Source organism: Cetorhinus maximus, chromosome 20 (genome assembly GCF_964194155.1).
Source record: "Cetorhinus maximus chromosome 20, sCetMax3.hap1.1, whole genome shotgun sequence".
NCBI lineage: Eukaryota > Metazoa > Chordata > Chondrichthyes > Lamniformes > Cetorhinidae > Cetorhinus > Cetorhinus maximus.
This window is the reverse complement of record NC_135898.1, coordinates 14,512,049-14,530,711: the sequence shown is the minus strand read 5'-3', so window position 1 is coordinate 14,530,711 and position 18,663 is coordinate 14,512,049. Positions and strand designations below refer to the sequence as shown.

Sequence of the window (18,663 nt, the reverse complement as noted above, 5' to 3'; positions counted from 1 at the left end):
GAAAAATGTTTAAATCAAGTTAAGTTGCGCCTCAGCTGGAGCAGTGCGTGGAATTCTGGGCACAATGCTTGAAGGAGGATGTCAAGGCCTTGGTGAGGGTGCAGAGATGATTTACTAGAATGGTATCAGAGAAAAGGGACTTGAGCTATGTGGGAATATCGGAGAAATTGGAATTGTTCTCCTTAGAGCAGAGAAGTTTAGGAGATTGCGATTTTTGAAGACCTTCAAAAATCACAAAGTGTTTCTCAAGAGTAAAGAGAGAGAAACTGTTTCCACTGGCAGAGGGGTCGCTAACCAGAGAACAATTGGCATAAGAACTAGGGGGAAAAACGGTAACTTTCCTTTGAAATGCACCAAGTTGTTGTGATCTGAAATGCACCACCTGAAAGCGTGATGGAAGCAGATTCACTAGTAACTTTCAAAGGGGAACTGGATAAACATTTAAAAGGAAAAGAAAAACAGGGTTATGTAAAAAGAGGAGTGATACGACGAACTCACTCTTTCAAAGAGCTAGCATAGCCATGATGGGTCAAACAGCCTCCTTCTGTGCTGTACGATTCTAAGAATTAATGCATCAATTTAAAATCCTTTCAGACAGTTGGGGGGTTGAGGTTTTGAATAACTGCACCTTTCTCAAGTGTTGCATTGGGGATTTGGCTGTGGGTGGAGAGTCTAGAGCAACTGCTGCCCAGTTCCTTCCTGCGGTGGGAGTGAGGAAGAAGTAATTACAGTTTATACTCAGCTTGTGTTGATGTAGCACAACACCATTTATTGAGAACAGCATATCCAGAAGTCACGCCAACCCGGCGACCCCATCAGGGACGAGCTTCACACTGAAGCACCAAGAACCTGGTGTCGTCACAGTTGGTGATCCCACTAGTTATACCAGGGCCATGCCCACTGGTGTCTGCCAGGACTGACACCCAGCACTCCCTTCACAGACATCTCATTTGCAAGTATAAATGAGACATGGACATCTTTTGGGTGCCCGCTAGTTCACGCCAATGCAAACTTTGTCCAAGAAGGGATTCACCCAGTCCCAACCCTGCCAAGAGAGGGATGGTGGGAGTGGGGGGGGTGGCAGCATGGGGGAAGTCTTGTGACCTAGGGTTCTGAGCACAGCAGCAAACTGGTAGAACATTCGAGGCTCAAATATTCACCCAATTAATTTGCAAATCAAATAACATGGAATTGCCCGTTCCAGGATGATCTTGGACAGCTTGTCAAGCTCCAATCCAAGAACAGGGGAATGTGCATTTATTTAGCAACTTTCACTACCTGCGGTCATCCCAAAGTGCTTTTCAATCTATTAAGTTCTGTTTAAGTGTAGGAAACATGACATCCGACTTGCACACAGCAAGGTCCCGCAAACAGCAATGTGACAATGGCCAGAAAACCTGTTTCTTAAGTGATGTCGGTTGAAGGATAAATAAGCCCCAGGACACGAGAGTGAGTTCCCCTGATTTTCTTCAAACTGAAATCATGGGATCTTTTACAGCCACCTGAGGGGGACTAACAGGACTTAACTTAACATCACATCTGAAAGGCAGTACTTCTAATAGTGCAGCACTTCCTCAGTACTGCGCTGGAGTATCAGCCTAGATTTGTGTGTGTTGGAGTAGGATTTGAGCCCATGACCTTTGGACTTGGAGGTGAGAGTCCTAACCAATGAGCCATATCAACTACAAGCCAAGTCCCTCAAACCACATTCCCTGAATCATTAGTCGTGAGCCTCATCTCAGTTTGTGCAGGATGAATTATACATAATATGAGGTTGAGGTGGGAACCAGTGAGATGTGAAACAATGAGACAAAGTGAAACGCAAACATGCAAGTCCAATTTGGTCAACTATCAGCAAACGTCAGCTCGAGACCTTTTACACCTCGATCTAACCACACAACACAACAGTCGGTGCTGATATTCTGTGCAAATAACCCTCCCAGGGAACAAGCACTTTCTTCCACCTTACTACATGATTTCTGGCCACACATTGGAGGGTGTTTAAACATTCACTGAGTCAGTTATGTGGGCATGGCTGGCTCAGCCAGCATTTATTGCCCCTGAGAAGGTGGTGGTGAGCTGCCTTCTTGAACCGCTGCAGTCTATGTGGCATAGGTACATACACAGTGCTGTTTGGAAGGGATGTGGTGGTATAGGCTGCAGCTACCAAGAATATAAACCCATTGAGGTTAAACTGATTTCCAAGTCTCAAACTAGAGGAGGAGAGGGTGATGGCGCACCACGGCAGAGTATCAAGATACAATTCAAAATTCTCCAATCTATCCACATGTGCTTTGGGTGGGGGAAACGGCACTGGACTGCAGGCCTACCTCATGGCACATATTGAAAAGGGAGCTGGTCGTCCATCTGCTCTCCCTCCTGATTACAGCCAGCTCACGGACTGGGTAGGAAAGGGAACTTGGGCGGGGTTTAAAGCTCCATTAAAGAAAAAAAATCCTTCCTACAAGACTTAGACTCAACAAGTATACAAGGTGAAATCAAAGGATGTTTGTTCATGCAACACACACTCCGACTTCTGCCGGTCAGACTCCAATTTGCAATTCTCCAGTTATGTTATTTTGTGTTCAGTCACAACATGATTAAACAGTGTCACTAAAGCTAGAAAACATTTGCTAAACAGCTGTGGAGTAGAGGTTGTGTGCTCCAGCAACTGGGGAGGGAGAGGGGTGTGGAATCAGAAGAATGGAAAAGGTGGGCAGGGGATGAGACGCAGAATGCTGTCGCACAAAGAGCTGAGAGGAGCTGAAGGGGGGCAAACAGTCTGCTCCTGCTACCTGATTCCTAGCTTTTCATTGGCTGAGGCTTCCCACAACCTATCTGGCCTTAGGCTGTCAGCTTCCGAGCTGAGCTCAGCTGCACAAAGCACACAGCTCCTCAATGCCGAACCAACCCACAGTGAATGGATCAATCCTGCACTGCAATGTGCCGCATTGGCATAGCCTTTACTGCAAGCTCACTGCGGCTGTACTGTCAAGTAATTGTGACAGAATTCTCCTTCCAACTCCCTTCTCCCCTGCACTCGTGATTACTAAGAGCAGGATCTGAACATCACAGCTGCCACATGGGTACTTATTCCCGGTGTCTCATCCCTTCTAGGGAAAAGATTACACTGATACTCTATAGAATTTTTAAAATATAAATTACTTGCAATTTATGTTGCCAGGTCTTCCTATTTACACAGCCCATTCCACACAGAAAGTAAGAGAACAGGAATCTATCTTCAACAAAGAAAACAAGTCAAGTTAAATATTCAAAAAACCTGCCTGAAATGCTAATCCCTGCCCACCTCACTCAATGCTCTCTGCGTTGCAGTCAAACACAGGCTGCAGAGTTTCAAACTCATTATATTTTAACATTCAGTCAACGATGAAGAGACACACAGTTAATGGAAGGAACAAGGACACATTAAATAAATGTGTCTCAAATAACATCGCAACATGCAGCTGAAAGCTTTTTATAAACACAAGTGGGACAATGAAGAGGATTAACCCTCGCCATTTGGTGCATCATTCAGTCACATGTTTTACACATTTGCGTGTGCTGGTCTGCTGACCTCACACAGATTGAAAAGCTATGTTGCCATAATCCACAGTTGTTTGCTGGCAGATTATGATTTAGCGTTAACCTCGCAAAGACATCAGAGTGCAGAAATACAGGGAACCAGAGAAGCCATTTGCCCATCGAGCGTCCACGTTTCCTGCATTGCACAGTATCAGTCCAATCAAGGGCTCTGCCACACTTCTTGAACTATCGGTCAGCAAATGCACGAAGAATAATATAGAAATGCTACAACAGATAATGGTCAAAGCCCTTGTCTTCGAGTCCAACTGACTGGGAGCACTAGGTTTGATCGCGAGTCTGGGAATGCAGCTTTAACACACTCGAGAAGCTTGACACCATCCGGAGAAAAACAGTACATTTGATCAGCACTCTAATCACCACATTAAATATTCAATCCTTCCACCAACGGCACCATGTGACTGCAGAGTGGACTATATACAAGATACACTGCAGCAACTTGCCAAGGCTTCTTTGACAGCACATCCCAAAGCAATGACCTTCGTCACCAAGGACAAAGACAGCAGGCAAATGGAATACCATCATCTCCAAGTCACACATCATCCTGACTTGGAAATATATCACCATTCCACTGGGTCAAAATTCTTAACAGCCCTATGGAAATACCTACATCACAAGGACCTTCTGAAGGGCAATTAAATATGGGCAATAAATGCAAACCTGGTCAGAAATGCCCACATCCCACAATGAATAAATTAAAAATTATATGCTGTTAGCCAACCTGAACCAGCATGGGAGTGGGGTGGGAGTTGGGTGTATGGGGTTGGCAGCCCAGTGGGCGTAGATGACTACCTTAGATCATGGAATTAAGGGCTAAGGGGAGGAAAAAAATGGCAGGGTTCTCACTCGAGTCTATTGACTTCTCTGCATGAACTTTGGGCAAAGATTTTGCCAGCCTGAGCTACAACGTCTTCCATAGGGAATAACAGTACTGCAACAGCAAATATGACAGTTCATGACCTTATCTGAAGAAATGACTTCATTTTCTCTTGCATTTTGTCAGTCATTTTATAAAACCAAATTTTTTTTAAAAACATAGCTTAAGGTAGTATTGTTGCAAATTTAATGTTGGTCGCCTTGTTTTGTAATTTAAAGGAGACATCTTGTCAATAAACTGAAGGGGGTGAATTTTTAATGCGGTGGATGGAGTGCTGATCAAGCGGACCACAGGCTTAAAAAAAACTGTTACCAGGCTGCTTCAGCCAGACCGAATGGGTATCTCAACACAAGGCAAACTTGACCTCTCTCACCCACAAGGATCCCAGGTGCATTAGACCCTAAAGAACTGATGGTATTTGAATTTATTTACCGTTTTCCATTCGTCCCAAGATGCATAATTTTCTCTGTTGGCCAGGACACAAGGTGGCAGCCTCTATACCCGCTGTTGAAACGCTGAGTGGAACCAAGGAGTAAATACCATCTAATCTGGTGAACGCCTTTCAGATGTCAAGAGTTCTTTTGGAAAAGATTATGTTATCCTACTTTAAGAACATTCCACTCCACCTTGCCTCACGATCCTGTCTCTTTGAGATCACACGTTTGTCAGTGCATTTCCGACACGTCAGCCTTCACTCAGTTGACAGCACTCTCACCTCTGAGTCAGACGTTTCAGGTCCCATTTTAGAGGCTTGAACATATAATCTCAGCTGACACTTCAGTGCCTATCTTTTGGCTAAGCCCTAAAGTAAGGCCCCATCTGCCTTCTGAGGAGGACGTGAAAGGACCTATATCACGGTCTGATCTGGAGATGTAATCTACTGCTGGCTGTAGAACCTCGCTGTGAGCAAATTGGCTGCTGCATAAGCTAAATGAGAACAGTGACGACACTCAGTTAGACCCTGGAAAGGGGCAAGTGGGCACGGCTGCTGGCAAATTCTTCATGAACCATTAAGGAGTGGAGGAAGAGGTTTTAAGATTGGGAGAGAGTCCATGTCAGGTTGTCGCACATCTCTGGGGCCTGACGGCAGGACAGGTGCCCTCTCAACCATACTAAGAGCCTAGCCAGGTACAATTGGTGTGGGGAGAAAGTGGGGGCATGGGGGAAGGCGGAAGAAAAATCAGACTCCATAATTCCAATTAAGAATTAAGGGAAGGAGCTATTTACTTGACAAAGACGACTCCTGAAGAATGAAGGGACAAGGTGAGCAAAGCTCGGTTTGGAGACTTAGTTACTCAAGAGGGTCTGTCCATTAATCCTCTAACATACCAAATTTCTAGTATCTCTTTCAAAGAAAAAGAAACGCTCATGGGGCAATCAGCTTTTTAAAATTCTCTTTTGCATGCAACACTTGAAAAGCTCACTTCACACCATTATAGCTTTAAAACATCCTGGGTTTTAAAATGGCAAATTAATAAAGTAGCAATAGGTAGAACTACTGCAACACTTGCTGAAAAAGCTTCTTTTTAAATGGACTGTTATTATCATGTACGTATTGCAATTCGGAGTCAACACTTGGCAATTATGTTGCCTGTGAGGGAAAATCTCATGGTTGCACTCACCAAAAGCAGCTCACACCCTCAATAAAACATGACAAGATCATACACCATCACACACCTATCTAGTACATGCTCAGCACTCCTTATATATGCAATATTTAATATAAATTAGCAATATATAATTAGCCTAGCACATAATTTAAGCTGATACAGTACTGAGGGAGTGCTGCATTGTTGGAGACACCGTCTTTTGGGTGAAACAGTAAGCCAAAGCCCCCTCAGTTCCACATCCAAGATCCCATGAAACAAGTTGAATAGCAGAAGACGACTTATCCCCGGTGTCCTCGTCAATAGCTATTCCTCGTCCATTGCTGACACAGACTGTTAAACAACATTCCAAGCAGCACTGTGAGTGTAACTACACCTTTTGGACAGTTGAAGAAGGCAGCTCACCACAACCTTGTCACAGGTAATTAGGGGTGAGCAGCAAATGCCAGCCTAGCCAACGATGCTCACATCACATGAAAGAATTATATTAAAAAAAAAAGACACTCTGGAAATTTATTTTTCATTGCTGTTTCTGGGACTTGGCTGTGCACAAACTGGTTACCATGTTGATTGGCCTAAGTAGCTTCTGCACTTCAAGAGTACTTCACTGGCTGTGAAGCACTTTAAAACGTACTGAGGATGTGAAAGGTGCCGTGGAAATGTCAATTGTTTCTTTTCATCTGGCCAAAATACCTCGAGGCCACAGAAGAGCAAAACTTAAATCCTGAGATCTCACAGGATTAAAAGGCCCTTAATGCCCATCTAGGTGCTCACCAAACACTGATTGAGTCTAAGAAACAGATATGACCGGACTTTTAAGTCACACAACAAAAAAAATTAAAAAGGGATTCAAATCAGTTATTCACAAAAATATTTTACATAACATAGAATGGCAGCTGATGAGCCTCTCAATATAGATGCTGAGGAGTTGACAGATTTTCCAGACATACGCCGTTTACACATCATTTAAATTAGCATTAAAAACGGGATTGTCTGACACCAGTAAAAAGTGACCATGAAGCTGATGGATGACCGGAAAAACCCAACCAGTTTGTGAATGTCCTTCAGGTGAAATAAGCCTTGCTGCCCTTACCAGGCCTGGCCTCAATGTGACTACAGTCCCATTCAATGCGCCCTCTCAAGGAACCGAGCAAGCACCAAGCTGTGTCAAACCAAGAAGGTTCAAGAAGGCAGGACTGTGAGCACTTTCTCACAGCAATAAAACTTGGCCATCATAAGAATAAATGTATAATTGTAAATCATTTAAGTTTTGGATGGGGAATGCCTCTTTTGAGGGGCTTGATGGAAATTTCTGCAACCAGTGCCTATCATAAACTAAGATAGTTTGATTGTACCCACTTTCTCCTGTTCTAACACAGACATAAATGACTAGGTTTTTAATGAATGTTGATCTTCAGTAAATCAAAACTATGAACTTCAGCCATTATTCTATTGTCGCATCCCCAACCTGGGTTTAGACCTGGTCTTTCTGTCTGGCTTTCAGTTCAAATGAGTTCATAGGAAACTAGCCCTAAGTAATGACAGCAAGTGGGCAGTGCCCAACAGTAAGGGATCTCCCCATGGCCATCAAGGGAAGAGCAGAAAAAAAAAGTGAGACCTCTGGCATAACGTAGAGAGTGAGAACATTATTAAACAGGCCATTATTAAAACAGGGAATCAGAGTCCCAGAGAGAGTTGAGGGTGGGGAATGGTCCTTTGTCCTTCTCAGCCTGGAAACTGTAGAGGAAGGAACTCAAATACATCAAGAGTGAATAGCACTGATACTTTGATGTGAAAAGGCACGTTTTATGTTACTGCATGTTTGAAAAAAAACTTCTGCATTTATATCAGATGCAAAAAAAAGCTGAAAGCTCAAACTTAGGTTAGTTAAAAAGGAGAATTTGTTGCCTTGGAGAGAGTGTTTTCACACAGATGCATAAATCGAGTAAAAGAGTCATTAGTCAAGCGACAGACAAAGGTCTGAAGATTGCATTTTCAGATGCTGTGTTCCACATTTGTCAAAACTGCTAACTCAATTGGCTCAGGAATCAATAGTCAGATTCTGGCTGGCAACATTCAGCTGGGAAGGCAAGCAGTTCAGTTAATTCCATCGTGTTAACCAGAAGTTCTTGCCTCCAAATCGAAACTAAACTGTGATATGTGAAACACACTTTTTGGGGGCTACAGGGACAGCGAGTTTGAGAGGTCAAAAAAAAAGGGAGGGGGACGTTGGAACAGAAGAAAGGAATAGATCTTGGTAATAGACAAAGAGAAGAGAGGTAGAAAGTTGAGAAAATGAGGGAGACACAACAGGGAGGGGAGGCAAATGGAGGGGGGAAAAAGAGAAAAGGAGGAATGAGTGGAAAAGAGGATGGAGCGAGAGCGAGAGAGAATTGGGGTAGAGACATAGGGGAATAGAGATAGGGAGAAAAATGGGTGCGGAGGACAACAGAAAGGGAGAAGCAAGGAAAGAGGACAGGGAGAAAAATTGAGAGAATGGCGGAAGAAAAGAAAGGAAAGATGGTTTGAGGGGGGCACAGTTGTGGGTGGGGAGGCAGAGAGAGAGAACAAAATACAAAGAAAGAGAGAAAGAGCTGGTAATCCACAGTATCACCTAAAATGTAAAAAAAAAATTAAACAAATAAACATATCTTAAAAATCCAGGTTGACTCAGAACAAGTTGCTTGGGAACTATGATGAGTTGCTGACTGACAAATATTTAACAATGAACTTTAATCGTTCTGAGAATTGCACTTGCAAGACAACTGCATTTGTGCCAATTGACTGAATTTTAATTCAAATAGAATGAACAGAAATGGTCTGCACTGCCCAAAATTAATTATAATTTACCTGTGCTAATGCGGCACAGTGCTCGGATGCACTGGCAGTGCTACGATGTTGCTCCAATGTACATGCAGACTAGTTTGCTTTGCACACAGTTTGTTTCAGCCAGGCTGGCTGGAAGAAATGTTAAGTATCAGATAAACAGAGCTGTTAAACCTCGTAGAGAATATCCTCCTAAAACTGGTACCACGCAAGCAACCTGACACTGCGGCTCCTCTCAGATGTATAAAGCTGGTTAAGTAGCATCACTTCTATCATCCTATATTCCTGCTCCAACTCCCAGCTGCACAAATTATCTTCATAAGCAGAGCAATGAATAGAGGGGATGTGCTCCTTCACCCGTCTGTTTCATTGGAGTGATACTTTATGGCATCGCCCTTCCTCCTGCCAGTAGTCAACCCCACCTTGCTGCCTCCAAGGTGCATCTGCCCAATCTTACACCCTTCACTTGGCTAAGCTCTGCCAAATGCTGCACATGTGCCGTTGTCCAAACACACAAGTACATTTTCTGTCCAGCCAGTTGTTCTCCATTTCCTCAAGCTGGCTTCCCAAGGGCTCGGATTGATGTTGCAATGGCCATAAAGCCACCTCACCCAGGACAAGTTAATTATATCTATCTGGGGCCTCGACTCAGCATAACCCAGCTGCACTTTTCTTGCCATAGTTGGGAAAGGCAGAGAACTAAGCAATCATGTTCATGTTGGAGCAATCCATTCTGAAGCATGCATTCAGAATTATTAGTTTTTGCAAAAAATGAATTGAACCTCAGTAAAATCTCCTCTGCCTGAACAAATGCATGCACTTGATTGTGATGAGTGGTGCTTAAAATGGAAGTTGATTTTCCTACTCAATAAGCGTAAAAACCTGTCCTTTCTCAGCTGATTCGAAAAGACTCTGAAAGTGTGCTTGGGAGTGAAATGTTGACTGAGACACAACATAAACATGTTTTATAAATGATTGTTCTCCCCCCAACCATGCTGCCAGTGGCATCTTTTGTTTCGCATGTAGTGAGAAATTTGAAAGCGCAGCTCGCAAGCTAAGATCAAGGCCATCTGCTGTCACCTAAGGTCATCAGTTCTCACATGGTACCCATATCACCACCACATGTTACTATCCTTACCATATCCAAAATAGGAGCACAAACCTCAATGATGCATTGCAAACCTGGAACAGTTGACAGCTTTTATAGGTGGAGCTGGTTGGAGAGGTTGCAGGGGTTGGAGGGGCAGGGCGGGCAAGGCAGAGAGAAAGGGAACAGAATTTTGGGGAGGTCAAGAGGGGGAGGAGAAGGAAGACTCACTTGTTCTGTTAAGAAATGGCAGTTTGCCAATATATCTTTGCTCAGCTTACTTTTGATGGTGAAAAATAAGTGAAATATTTGATGTTTCAAACTGAACTACTCATAATCCAGTCAGCATGCCATAAATGTCTGCAATAGGTTTTCTCAGAAAAATGATTTGGAATTTTTTCCATTTGGAATGCCATGGGCTGTAGTGGGTTACAGGGAAGCTTCATCTCAAAGCTGCAGTAAGCTGCAGAAAGCAAGAAAGAAAGGAAAGAGAGAGAGAGGGGGGCGGGGAGAGAGGGGGGAGAGAGAGAGAGAAAGAGAAAGGGATAAACAATAAGCAGACATTTATATAGTGCCTTTCATGACTTCAAGTCGCCCAAAAATACTTCACTGTCAATGAAGCACTTTTGATGTATAGTCACTGTTTTAATGTAGGAAACACAGCAGTGGTGAAACAGCAAGACTCCACAAATATCAATGTGACAATGACCAGATAATCTTTTTTCCAGTCATGTTCATGGAGAGATAAACATTGACCAGGGCATCAGTGATAACTCCCTCCTCTTCTTTGAAGTAGCTCTATGGATCTTTCATGTCCACCTGAAGGGGCAGACAGGGCTTTGAATAATACCTTCAAAAAGGCCAAATGAGAGAACCAGTGAATGGTATTTTGCAGTTGCACTTTTTTTTTTTAAAAATTGCAATATTGTTCAGACTAACACTGCTGAAAAGCAGACACCCTGACTATAATAAAATACCACTTTACATGTTAATGATACAATAAATCAACAGTCAAAAAAAGGATTTAATACACCCCAAGACATGAGCTGTCTAATCATTTTCTAACCACCGATCAATACAACTCATAACAGACCAATTTAATCTGTTGCAGTTCAACTTTAAAAACAGTATTGATCACTCCAGACCCAACGTGGTGAGCTCTTGTGGAAGAAAGTAAGACACTGACTGAAAATTAAAGTAATTAGATGCAGTGATCCATATTTTGTGCCTGTTGGTGTACGAACGTGCTACTGCGATCATGGTCACAATGGCAGCATTCCCACAGAATGGATTCAAATCACAGACAGCCAGAGACGAGATGGCGAGCAGCCAAGGAGAGCAAAAGTAGTAAAGCTCCATAGGTGACTCAAAGCAGTTCTGGAACACTCCTTTGTGGCCAGGCTGGACTGGCTTAGTTTTAGAATGTCAGCCATGACTCAGAGGGAAACTCATGCCTCACAGTCGGCAGGCAGGCTGTGGGTTCAAATCCCAGTCCCGAAAGTTGAGCACAAAATCCAGGCTGACACTCCCACTACATAAATGACAGAGTGCTGCCCTGCCAGAGGTGCAGTCTTTTAACGGGATGTTAAACTGCGATCCAATCTGGCTTCTCCAGGGATCAGTAAAGATGCCAATGCACTAATTTGCACAAGAGTGGGGTTAGGGGTTGGGTTCTCGGCAGTGTCCGGCCCCAAATTCATCCACCAACCAAAATCACTGAAAGCGGAACACAAATCATTGCAGGAGCTTGCTGTGCAGAAATTGGCTGCTGTATGTACAACTATGACAACAATTCACTTCAAAATTTACCTGATTGTTCATAAAGCGTTTTGGGATGTATTGAAATCACTATAAAGTGCATCTCCTCCTTTATTTGTTGAGTTGGACAGCAACAGGTGCTCACTGACTAAAGACAGCATAAATAGTAAAACATGCATATATTTTGAACCAGAGGTGCTGGTGGACAACTTTGCTGTTCCATATCTGAGATTAATTAACTGGACTGCTCAGTGGTAAACCACTGCATGGTTACACCCGTTTTAATAATCTTGAAACCAAGTGCAGTAATGCAAAATCTTTTTTAAAAAGCAAAGATGCAAAGTTGAGCTGCAGACACCAAGAAACCAAATGATTCTGAAGTGCCTCAGTTTATTATCAATACCAAGACACTGTCCAAATTATTCTTACTCTATGAACTCCAGAGGTGAGGTGAGAGTGACTGCCCTTGACATCAAGGCAGCATTTGACCAAGTCTGGCATCAATGAGCCCCAGCAAAACTGGTGTCAACAGGATTCAGGGGTAAACTCTCCACTGGTTGGAGTCATACCTAGTACAAAGGAAGATGATTATGGTTATTGGAGGTCAGTCATCTTAGTTCCAGAACATCACCGCAGGAGTTCCTCAGGGTAGTGTCCCAGGCCCAACCATCTTCAACTGCTTCATCAATGACCTTCCTTCCACCATAAGATCAGGAGTGGGGACATTCACTGATGATTGCACAATGTTCAGCACAATTTGTGACTCCTCAGATACTGAAGCAGTCCATGTCCAAATGCAGCAGGACCTGGACAATATCCAGGATTGGGCTGACAAGTAACATTTGCGCCACGCAAGTGCCAGGCAATGACCATCTCGAACTAGAGAGAATCTAATCATCGCCCATCAGCATTCAGTAGCATTACCATCGCTGAATCCCCCACCATCAACACCTGAAAGTTACCATTGGCCAGAAACTGAACTGGACTAGCCATAAAATTACTGTGGCTACAAGGGCAGGTCAGAGGCTAGGAATCCTGCAGCAAATGTAGTTGTAGGAGACAGAGGCTGATGACAGAAGGATGCTTTAGTGACTGGAAGCCAGTGTCCAGTGGCGTACCACAGGGATCTGTGCTCGGTCCCCTATTATTTATCATTTATATAAACGACATAGATGACTAGGTAGGAGGAAGGATTAGTAAGTTTGCAGATGACACAAAGATTGGACGGGTGGTTAACAGTGAGGTTGAGTGTCTTGGGCTACAGGAAGATATAGATGGGATGGTCAAACGGGCAGATAAGTGGCAGATGGAATTTAACCCTGAAAAGTGTGAGGTGATATACTTTGGAAGGAGTAATTTGACAAGGAAGTATTCAATGAACGGCATGACACTAGGAAGTTCTGAGGAACAAAGGGACCTTGGTGTGTGCGTCCACAGATCTCTGAAGGTGGAGGGGCATGTTAGTGGGGTGGTGAAAAAGGCACATGGGACACTTGCTCTTATCAATCGAGGCATAGATTACAAAAGTAGGGAGGTCGTTGGAGTTGTACAGAACCTTGGTGAGGCCACAGCTGGAGTACTGTGTGCTGTTCTGGTCGCCACATTATAGGAAGGATGTGATTGCACTGGAGGGGGTGCAGAGGAGATTCACCAGGATGTTGCCTGGGATGAAACATTCAAGTTATGAGAGAGGTTGGATAGACTTGGGTTGTTTTCGCTGGAGCAGAGGAGACTGAGTGGCGACCTAATCGAGGTGTACAAGATTATGAGGGGTATGGACAGGGTGGATAGGGAGCAGCTATTCCCCTTAGTTGAAGGGTCAGTCACGAGGGGACATAAGTTCAAGGTGAGGGGCAGGAGGTTTAGGCGGGGGGGATGTGAGGAAAAACGTTTTTACCCAGAGGGTGGTGACGGTCTGGAATGCACTGCCTGGGAGGGTGTTGGAGGCAGGTTGTCTCACAGCCTTTAAAAAGTACCTGGATGAGCACTTGGCACGTCATAACATTCAAGGCCATGGGCCAAGTGCTGGTAAATGGGATTAGGTAAGTATGTCAAGTGTTTCTTACGTGTCGGTGCAGACTTACTGGGCCGAAGGGCCTCTTCCGCACTATGTGATTCTGAATAACTCACCTCCTAACTCCCCAAAGCCTGTCCATCATCTACAAGGCACAAGTCAGGAGCCTGATGGAATACTCTCCACTTGCCTGGATAAGTGAAGCTCCCACAACACTCAAGAAACTTGACACCATCCAGGACAAAGCAGCCCACTTGATTGGCACCCCACCCACAAACATTCACTCACTCCACCACCGACACACAGTAGCAACAGTGTGTGCCATCTACAAGATGCACTGCTTGAACTCACCAAGGCTCTATGGACAGTACCTTCCAAACCCACGACCACTACTATCTAGAAGGACAGAGGCAGCAGGCACACGGGAACACCACTGCCTGGAAGTTCCCCTCCAAGCCACTCACCATCCTGACTTGGAAATGTATCCCTGTTCCTTCAATGTTGCTGGATCAAAATCCTCAAACTCCCTCCCAAACAGCACTATGGTGTACCTACACCACATGGACTGCAGCGGTTCAAGAAGGCAGCTCACCACCACCTACTCAAGAGCAACTAGGGATGGGCAATAATGCTGGCAGAGCCAGCGAAGCTCACATCCATGAATGAATAAAGAAAAGAATGTTGGCTGACCACAATTCAGGAAATAAGATTCAAATCACCAAGTATTCTTTTCTCAAGTGTAATGACTAGTACTTTAGGTATTTTGCGAAATAAACCTGATTGGTAAAGGGACCTAAAGTCTGAACTTCCTTTACAGCTTAGTGCAGTTGTGAAATGTCCTGGCATTTGACACTGTCACAGGCGTCTGGATCCCCCTTCATTGGGCTGCATTCCACAGTGAAAACTAGCTCAGGTGACAGAAATCAGCAGGGTCATAACCTATGCGACTACACTCTTCTGAGAGAGGTGAGCTCCATAACTTAACAACTGGGCATTGGCTCTGCTCACGTTCTCTGTGCATCCGCATATAAAAGCTAGCTCGGACACGTTCTCACCCACCCAAATATAAAAGTGGTCATGGATGTGGTTTCCATGAAACTGATGCAAGAATAACAGCATTTGCAGCCAAGTTGTGCCCTACTCAATTATTTCTGACTAACAAAGCCACACAACCCTCCTTTAACATCACTGAAATTGAAGAATTCTGTTCTTTTATGCATTGAAGCTTCTTCACAATTTTAACAAGAATGACACCAAACAATTGTGCCTTTTAAAAAAGAGACTCCAGGGCAATTTTACTCATTGCCTGGCTTGCCTGACACTTATCAGCAATGCTGTGCTCAGAACAGAACAGTGTCTCTTTGCTGACACCATGCTCTCTTCTGTGCTGACAGGGCTGAGTGTCAATGGGTGAACAATTTTATTATAAAAGTCGCTACCTTCAGATTTTACAATTCAGCAGCTGTATCATTAAGTGTCCCAGCTCCATGTACAACATTTACCATCCCAACAAGGCACTTGGTTACATGTTTGATAGGGGTAATAAACTATGATGTCTGCCGTGCATGCAGATAAAATTCATTTCTCATCTGTTTCAATTCTCATTCCTTTCTTCCTTCTAAGCTCCTGGATTTCTGCAAACCTAGGTAGTCATGCATCAGGGTCTTAAGGGTCCCAGCAATGTTGCAGAGCAACTAGCTGCTCAAACAGGTGAGAGAGGGGAACCAAGATTCAATCTTCCTGTGGCACAGCACAAATGTGTCAACATAAGCATAGATTTTAAACACTCAAAGGTGCAACATGCTGATGAATTGGCACGCTATGCATAAGGCAGAGGCACAGCAGCTTGCAATATGGGATGGTGAGGGAATCTTGAAGGAGTGGTCAGACAAGTCTTTCAAGCCAAAGTTATTCACCCCAGGCCACGTGATCAAGCTTAATTCAGTTGCTGGTGTACCGGAGGGCTTTCAAACACATGGGAAAATTTGAGGGGGAAGGGAACCAAAACATCAAGAGTGAAAAAAATTAAATTGTGACTCAAAAATAGTAATGAGACACCCAGGTCTAAGACTGTAATCTTAATGAAGCTAAAAGACACACTGTTAACCAATATTATGTCATGCAGAGAATTCCATTCTGCAAATTGTTTTACAAGGCTTCTGAAAGCTGATATCAAAAATGACCTTTACAAGTATAAAATGGTCATGTTGGAGTACGTGACCAACACAGTGACCAAGTGCTGAAGGGAGTAGTGCAGCAAAGCAGAATAATTTACAGGGTTTAGAAACACCTTATCCAATTCAGAAACTAAAGGGAGGCCCATTCAACCAGTTTTATCTGATATGAAAAAACTCTATCAGAGCAGATTTCAACTACAGTGAGGCTGGTGCAAAAAAATTGAATTTTTATCTGATTTCACTCTCCAGCCTGGCTTGGAAATGCATCAAAAATTCATTAGCCCACAGCATCTCATCCTTCTCAAATCACAGAATGTGAAATTAAATTCATTACTGCTGCTACTGCGCAAAGACATTACTTCTCTTTTCTGAGGTTGGCAGATTACCTTTCTTTGGAAAAGGCTTCTAAAAAAAGCTCCCTCAGCTCTGAAGGAGGCCTGGAGGCCCCTACATATGTCCACGACATGTGAAGACACTAAGTTCATTTGAAAGGGCAGTGGAGTGGAGCTCGTCAGACAGATGATGCAAATAAACCCGACAGGGTTAAGTCAACAATCGTCCAATCCTGCCTTAAAATTCAACTGAGTTTGTTTATACCTGTGGTGCTTCTGATCAAGTCCAGTGAGTAACACACGAGAGAAGACTGCAGGGCTCCGCATGAACTATTTCAAACACGCAGCCTGTAGCTGTCATATTTTCAGGGGGAAGCAAGAAATGCAAAGTTGCACCAAAAAGTGCACAGGACTGGCGAATTCCAGTTCAAGAGAAACACTGATAGGCTGGCACACAGATTAAAATGCTCATTGCCAGCTTTCAACACCAACTGCTGGCCTTTTTTGATTATCGGTTCATGGGGTGTGAGCAGTGCCCTGCAGTGCCAGCAGTTATTGCCCATCCCTAAGTGCCCCTGAGAAGGTGGTGGTGAGCTGCCTTCTCGAGCCCCTGCAATCTAGGTGGTGTAGATACAGTGCTGTTAGGGAGGGAGTTTCAGGATTTTCACCCAGCGACAATGAAGGAATGGTGATATAGTTCCAAGTCAGGTAAGTGACTTTGTGGGGAACATGCAGGCGATATTGCCATGCACCTGCTGCTCTTTGTCTTTCTAGGTGATGAGGTAGTAGGTTTGGAAGGTCAAAGGCAGCCTGACAAGTTGGGGAAGTGCATCTTATAGGTGGGACATGCTCCTGCCAATGCGTGTCAGCAGAGGGAGTGAACGTTTGAAGTGGTGAATGGGATGTCGTTCAGACGGGCTGCTTTGTCCAGGATGGTGTCGAGCTTTTCGAGTGTTGTTGGAGCTGTACCCATCCAAGCAAGAAGAGTATTCCATCACACTCCTGGCTTGTGCCTTGCAGATGGTGGACAGGCTTTGGGGTGTCAGGAGATGAGTTTCTCACCACAGAATTCCCAGCCTCTGTATTTATATACTAGCCCAGTTGGGTTTTTCTGGTTAATGGTAACCCCCAGGATGTTGGCAATGTGTATTTTATTTGCTGCTTAGGCTTCTCTCTGGGCCTGAGAACAAACGTGCCTCAGGGTGCTGAGTGATGCTGCAGCTTGCTGCTGCATGAGAAGTATACAGGTGATAGATACTCTCAGATTCTTCTCCCTCCCACGCGTGACAACCTGGCTTCTGTCTCTCCATAGCCAAATAACAAATCTTTGTGGAGTTCAGAGGCAGCACAAATTAACACTTTCACCAAGGCACTGGTCTGAATTATACACCAACCTGCGTAGGTGTCTGAACCTTCATTTCAAACATTTTGGTTTGAGGCTAAAATGATTCAGAGATGCAAACGCTTGGGGCTTCAGAGCAGACGGCAGTATCCAAACAACATTATCAAGTAACTGGAAGAGATGGATACCTGATCTGAATGGCAACATCAGCTTCAATTAACCTGGAGAATGACACACCCTGTTTATATCATCTTGTATGTTAAACTAAGCTGAAACTGAGTAATTTTGAAATAAAGATGACCACAGTGTACAAGAATGGGAAAGAGTCAGTCAACAGTGATTGTAGGGGTTGTCTGTCTGATGACTTCTCACTCAACTTGCCCGTTTTGACATTTTTCTTTTGCTGCTCCCACCCAATTGATGTTAAAATCTGTGGTCAAGTGTAAATCAACAGATGCCCAGAAATGGAACAGATTCAACTCAGCAATGTAATGGAGTGAGTTCAAGAAGCACTCCCCTTCACATGGTGCCTTTCATAACACCCTAAAGCGCTTTACAGCCAATTGAGTAATTTTGAAGTGTTCTCACTGTTATGGGAAATGTGAAAGCCAATTTGCACACAGCAAGGTCCCACAAACGGCAATATGATAAATGACTGATCATCTTTTTAGTGATGCTGCCTGAGGGATAAAAATTGGCCAGGACAGCAGGGAAAACCACCCTGCTCTTCCTTAAAACAGAGTCAAACAACCTTTTTGACCCACTTGAACATGTGGGCATCGCTTCAATTTAATGTCTCACCCAGACATCAAATTCTGACACTGCAGTGTCAGCTTGAATTACGTACTTAAGTGTCTGGACTTGGACTTCAACTTTCTGACCACCTGACTCCAGGCCAGGGCTACCACTAAGGCAAGCTGATAAATGGGCAAAGAAATCAGGGAATGCCATCCACAAATCACCCACAAAAACAAAATTGCGGAATATTAGCTGACAAATATGAAATTTAATTTATTCCTCGCTGCAAACATTAACAGCGCCAT

The 18,663-nt window shown here is 44.0% G+C and overlaps 1 protein-coding gene across 49 annotated transcripts in view; it reads right to left on the bottom strand.

Moving 5' to 3' along the window:
* LOC144694882 (calcium/calmodulin-dependent protein kinase type II subunit beta-like) overlaps positions 1-18,663 on the bottom strand; it is a 248,380-nt gene that overhangs the window by 175,696 nt on the left and 54,021 nt on the right. The gene's annotated exons all lie outside the window — the stretch shown is intronic.